Below are 6,710 nucleotides of genomic sequence, written 5' to 3'. Positions count from 1 at the left end.
AGCTTTGCCATGAGATTCAGATTTTGCAGATGTCAGTAGTTTTTAGAGAATTGGTTTCCAAATTTTGCTACTTAAATGTGTACTTTCTCCTAAAATTGAGTTGCTTAAAGTCAAGGTAGGTCTTTGAAGTTTCCTTTTAGCATCTTTTTCACAATTGCCATTCTTCCTTTTCATATAAGAAGTTTATTTTTTACCAGTCTTAGTGCATTTTCCCAGAGTTATAAGAAAATCTTCAGGGTACCACATAAAGGGGCATTTTGAAATATTAGTCTCTGAAAAGCCCACTCAAACTAAGATATGAACCTGCATCTTATTTGTGTATTTTGTATGATTTTAAATAAGGAGGAGAACGCTTCATTGATATGAATATTTATTTATTCAGTGTTTCAATAGATAAACATTACATCTCTAAATAAAATTTTTTCTGATTACTAGGAGAACCATTTTTCTTTAATTGCCAAAAGGCTATTAGAATGTTTAAATCTTTTTCTTCTAAACTTTGGGAGTTTACTACTTAGTAAAAGTTACTTCATTGCTCTCTATTCATCCCTACCATGTGCAATGTGCTCTAGCTTGTATGATCTATCTTATATTATTGTATAGTTTACACAATTATTAATACATATATAGATGGTGTTTTTTGTTTTGTTTTGTTTTGTTTTTTGAGACGGAGTCTTGCTTTGTTGCCAGGCTGGAGTGCAGTGGTGCGATCTCAGCTCACTGCAACCTCTGCCTCCCAGGTTCAAGCGATTCTCCTGCCTCAGCCTCCCAAGTAGCTGGGATTACAGGTGCTCACAACCATGCTCAGCTAATTTTTTTGTATTTTTAGTAGAGACAGGGTTTCACCTTGTTGGCCAGGATAGTCTCTATCTCTTGACTTAGTGATCTGCCTGCCTCTGCCTCCCAAAGTGCTGGAATTACAGGTGTGAGCCACTGTGCCTGGCCTTAATACATACTTTTTAAGTCCTACACTTGGCTTGATCAACTTTTTGCTGTATGTTTTCATTGAACTCTGTGTCATCCCCGCAATTAACAATATTTATACATGATATATAATCTAATTTTTAAAAGCATTAATCTCAAAATATTTTCAATAAATTTTTATTTTTAGTGTTTAATATTTCAAAATGTGTATTTGTTATACTCAATTGTATAATATTGTAACTGTCAGAAGAAATTCTTTAATTTTTAAGAATCTTCGACTGGGCATGGTGGCTCAAGCCTGTAATCCCAGCACTTTGGGAGGTTGAGTCAGGCAGATCACCTGAGGGCAGGAGTTCGAGACCAGCCTGGCCAACATGGTGAAACCCCGTCTCTACTAAAAATACAAAAATTAGCCGGGCATGGTGACACGTGCCTGTAATCCCAGCTACTCGGGAGACTGAAGCAGGGAGAATTGCTTTAATCAGGGATGCAGAGATTGCAGTGAGCCGAGATCATGCCACTGCACTCCAGCCTGGGTGACAGAGCAAGACTTGGAGGGAAAAAAAAAAAAAAAGTCCAGGCAGGGTGGTTTACGCCTGTAATCCCAGCACTTTGGAAGGCTGAGGCGGGTGGATCACCTGAAGTCAGGAGTTTGAGACCAGCCTGGCTAATGTGGGGAAACCCCGTCTCTACTGTCTCTACTAAAAATGCAAAAAATAGCTGGGCATGGTGACTGGTGCCTGTAATCCCAGCTACTCAGGAGGCTGAGGCAGGAGAATCGCTTGAACCCAGGAGGCAGAGGTTGCAGTGGGCTGAGATCACACCACTCCATCCTGGGCAACAGAGCAAGACTCCATCTCAAAAAAAAAATCTTCACTGAAAAATTTTAAATAATGCAGATTAATACATAAAGATATACTAATATAACTGTGGGGAAAAAAATTAGCTAGTTGACTAAAATTTTAAAAAACGATACCTTTGTGGGAGAAGTGGAATTTTTTTTTTTAATTTGAGATAATAGATATCAAACAGCCACTCCAGTAAATACATTTGAGAGTGATGTCATTATTTAATTTATTTTTTTTAATTTTTTGAGGCAGTATTTTGCTTTGTTGCCCAGAGTGAGTGCCTGGCATGAGTTCAAGGCTCACTGCAGCCTCGACCTCTGGGGCTCAGGTGATTCTCCCACCTCAGCCTCCTGAGTAGCTGGGACTGCAGGCACATGCCACCATGCCCAGCTAACTTTTTGTATTTTTTTGTAGAAACGGGGTTTCACAATGTTCACCAAGCTGGTTTCCAACTCCTGTGTTCAAGCCACCCACGTTGACCTCTCAGAGTGCTAGGATTACAGGCGTGAGCCACTGTGCCCTGCCTGATTTTATTTAAAAATGAAAATATAACATGGAAATTAGATCATTTGCTATAGCTGTTGAAACTTATGATGAAAAATTTATGTCAACTTAAAAATGTATATGGATAATAGTGTTTTAAAATTCTTTTTAGGAGGTTTATGACCATAATATTTGATGAGAACCGCATTCAATTATGATGAGAAAAGTAGAGTTGTTAATTCAATACCCTGTTTTTCTACAAATACAATGCTGTTCAGTAGAATCTCTGCAGTGATGGAAATGTGCTGTATCTTCACTGTCCAATAAGGAACCCACTAGCCATATGTGGCTCTTGAACCTTGAAAAGTGGCTAGTGTAGGCCGGGCACGGTGGCTCACGCCTATAGTCCCAGCACTTTGGGAGGCCAAGTCGGGTGGATCATGAGGTCAGGGGTTCGAGACCAGCCTGGCCAACATAGTGAAACCCCATCTCTACTAAAAATACAAAAAATTAGCTGGGCATGGTGGTGGCACCTGTAATCCCAGTTACTCAGGAGGCTGAGACAGGAGAATGGCTTGAACCCAGGAGGCAGAGGTTGCAGTGAGCTGAGATCACACCATTGCACTCCAGCCTGGGCAACACAGCAAGACTCCATCTCAAAAAAAATAAAATAAAAGTGGCTAGTGTAACTGAGAGAATGAATTCTAATTTTATTTAATTGTAATTTAAATAGCCACGTGTATCTAGTGGCTATTGTACTCAACAGTGCAAATCTAGAAATTATTATAGATCTTTGTCTTTATTATTTTTTACTTGTATTTTTTAAACTTTTAGGTTCAAGGGTACATGTGCAGGTTTGTTATAGGTAAACTCAGGTCATAGGGATTTGTTGCACAGGTTATTTCATTGCCCAGGTACTAAGCCTAGTATTACTCAATAGTTATTTTTTCTGATCCTCTCCCTCCTCCCAACCTCCACCATCAAGTAGGCCCCAGTGTGTGTTGTTCCCCTCTTTGTGTCCCAGTGTTCTCATCATTTAGCTCTCACTTATAAGTGAGAATATGCAGTATTTGGTTTTCTCTTCCTGTATTAGTTTGCTAAGAATAGTGGCCTCCAGGTCCACAAAGAACATGATTTGTTCTTTTTTATGGCTGCATAGTATTCCATGGTATATATGTACCACATTTTCTTTATCCAGTCTGCCATTGATGGGCATTTAGGTTGATTCCATGTCTTTGCTATTGTGAAGAGTGCTGCAATGAACAATTTTTGAATTTTATATCTTCTTCTATGCCATCATCTCTCTGTAATAGGTACTGAGAAGGAATCTTTCAGGAAAATCATTTGGAGTAGATGTTTGGCATTTAGTCATTTCCACATTGATGAGACCTATGCCCTACTCCACAGGAGAAAGCAGAATTGTAGTGAACTTTTCCAGTATCTCTTTTGGGCTACTTGTTCTTCAAAGGAGGGAGAGGAGTCCATAATCTGGTTGGTGAAAGCCTGACTTCCATCAGGAGACAGCCCCCTTCACTCCCTGCAACTGCTGCACTTCCTGCAGCAAGGAGAGTAAGAAGGCTGGGTCTCCCGCCCACCTTCCCCCCATGCTCCTTCATGAAAACACACTTGTACACGGAATTTTTTAGACAGACCTGTGATCCTTTAGGCGGTGGCAGGGCAAGTTTACTCAGGATCTGCCTTGAAAATCTTCTCCACTGACTGGGGCTAAGCCTAAATTTAAGGGGAGGCAGTAGGTGGCTCTACTTTGACTTCAGGTCCTAGCTCTCTTGTTTCCCAATCTAGCTTTACCAGAGAGCCTCTGTTTTCAAAGTTATTTGTTCCTTGTATCTGTTCTTTTTTCTTTTCTTTTTTTTTTTATGGAGTCTCACTCTGTCACCCAGGCTGGAGTGCAGTGGCATGATCTCGGCTCACTGCAACCTCTGCCTCCTGGGTTCAAGCAATTCCTCTACCTCAGCCTCCTAACTGGGATTACAGGCATGCACCACCATGCCTGGCTAATTTTTGTATTTTTGGTAGAGACGGGTTTTCACAATGTTGGCCAGGCTGGTCTCGAACTCCTTACCTCAGTGATGCACCTGCCTCGGCCTCCCAAAGTGCTGGGATTACAGGCATGAAGCCACCATGCCCGGCCCTCCTTGTATCTATTCTTTATTGATTAGAACCTAGAAGAAAGGAGGCGATTTTACTGCTAGTATAAAACATAAAGTGTCTTTTTAGGAAGAATAATTGTGAAAACATTGTTTTGGTGATCATTAAAATAATCAGACTCTTGTAGTGGTGGTGTTGATGGGGGTGGTGATGGTTGGTGGTTTCTTTTGGTTTGCTCTTTCCTTCACAGTAGAAAATTAGTGTGACATTTGGTTTGTGTCTGGGTTTTAATGTGTGCTGCTTCTGCAGCTCTGAGATGGAGCTGATCGGTAGGTGTGCATGATGTGTTTTTTTCAGTGATTCCTCTGGGCACAGAGGCATTTCCTAAAGGAGAGAAGGGGAGGGGGAAAAACACTCAGGGGCTCCTTACTACAAAGTTAATAAAAAATCCAAGTAAAGTCAGATTAAAATGAACATTAAAAGCAGTAGTGAAAGGGAAAGACTTGGTCTTTGTAGATGTTAATTGGGTAGGGCCGGGCAGATATCCCATCACCTGGTGGAGATTTCAAATGACCATTCTCTCTTTTACCAGTAGTACCACCTTTTTCTTTCCTATCCTGACCCTAGCCAATGTCTTCTCTCGGCAGCAATGTGCTACCTTCCATTTAATACAGATGCTCCTCAACTTAGATGGGGTTATGTCCCAATAAACGCATCGTAAATTGAAAATAAGTCAAAAATGCATTTAATATACCTAACCTACTGAACATCATAGCTTAGCCTAGCCTACCTTAAACATACTCAGAACACTTACATCAGCTTACAGTTTGGCAAAATCAGCTACTTTATAATAGCGTTGAATAACCTCATGTAATTTATTGAATACCGTACTAAAAGTGAAAAACAGAATGGTATGTTGGTTGGTTGCCCTTGTGATTGTGTAACTGACAGAGCTGTGGCTTGTTGCTGCTGCCCAGCATCATGAGAGATATTGGACCATATATCACTAGCTGGAGGAAAAGGTAAAAATTCAAAATCTGAAGTGTGCTTTCCATTGAATATATATCGCTTTTGCACCACTGTGAAGTAAAAAATTGTAAGTTAGACCATTGTAAGTTAGGGACTGCGTGTATATCCAAAGGTCACGCACTATACAACAGCTGTGCAGGATATCCCTAAGAGGACAGAACCTTCTGGACCACCTTGTAAATAAAGCTCAGTGACTTAAAGCCATTGGTGGCCAAGTACATGCAAAGCACCCACAGTGGCCTGTAAGCGTTTAGAGAAATTGGAGTTCAGGAAGTGGAACCACTGGGGCAACAATTTCTGAGGCATAGGTGGGTCTGTCCTACCAAATCATTCATGGGGCTTATTTTGAGTTTTCTGCTATGTGTTTCATTGGTCCCCAAAGTCAGTCATGACCAAAATCCTGATTTTGATATTTCACTGGTTTTATGCCAGTGAATCAGTCATGGTTCAGTCAAGAAAACAGAAACCGGCCGGGCGCGGTGGCTCAAGCCTGTAATTCCAGCACTTTGGGAGGTCAAGACGGGCAGATCACGAGGTCAGGAGATCGAGACCATCCTGGCTAACATGGTGAAACCCCGTCTCTACTAAAAAATACAAAAAAAATAGCTGGGTGAGGTGGCAGGCGCCTGTAGTCCCAGCTACTCAGGAGGCTGAGGCAGGAGAATGGCATAAACCCAGGACGCCAAGCTTGCAGTGAGCTGAGATCCGGCCACTGCACTCCAGCCTGGGCGACAGAGCGAGACTCTGTCTCACAAAAAAAAAAAAAAGAAAACAGAAACCACATCTGTTATTGCAAACAAAGGTGGGATCCTATGTGGGAAACTGTTATGTAGTTGTTGGAAGGTTGAAAGAGGAATGAGAAGACACTGAGATAACCAAAGAGTAGTAAGTGCAAGCAGTTAACGCCCTCAGGGCTGGGGAAATAAAAGGTAAGAGTAGTGTTATCAGAGTGCAACCTGGCAGGTGCCCATGTGGTTTAGGTGGCATGACCCAGTTGGTGAGGGAGCACAGCGGGGCTAGTATTTCTGCTGTCAAGGGAGCACAGCAAGGGTGCTGCCAGGGCCGAAATGGTGCTAAAAGAAGCTCAGTGCCACAATTTGCTGCTGCTGCTACTGTGGAAGCAATTCTGACAAGAACTGGAAGCAGGGAAAGTCCTTTCTCCCTTTCTTCCTCTCTCTTTCAAAGCTCCACTCAGGGTTTTCTTTTTGCAGAACCTAATCAGAAACCAAGTGGCAAGGGAGTCTGGAAATTATACTTTGCCCACCCAAACATGACCAAGTTTTGAAAGGTGTGCTTGAAGCTGAGAGACAGTAAATA

This window comes from Chlorocebus sabaeus, chromosome 20 (assembly GCF_047675955.1).
Source record: "Chlorocebus sabaeus isolate Y175 chromosome 20, mChlSab1.0.hap1, whole genome shotgun sequence".
Classification (NCBI taxonomy): domain Eukaryota; kingdom Metazoa; phylum Chordata; class Mammalia; order Primates; family Cercopithecidae; genus Chlorocebus; species Chlorocebus sabaeus.
The sequence above is the reverse complement of the archived record's forward strand: the minus strand, read 5'-3'. Positions refer to the sequence as shown.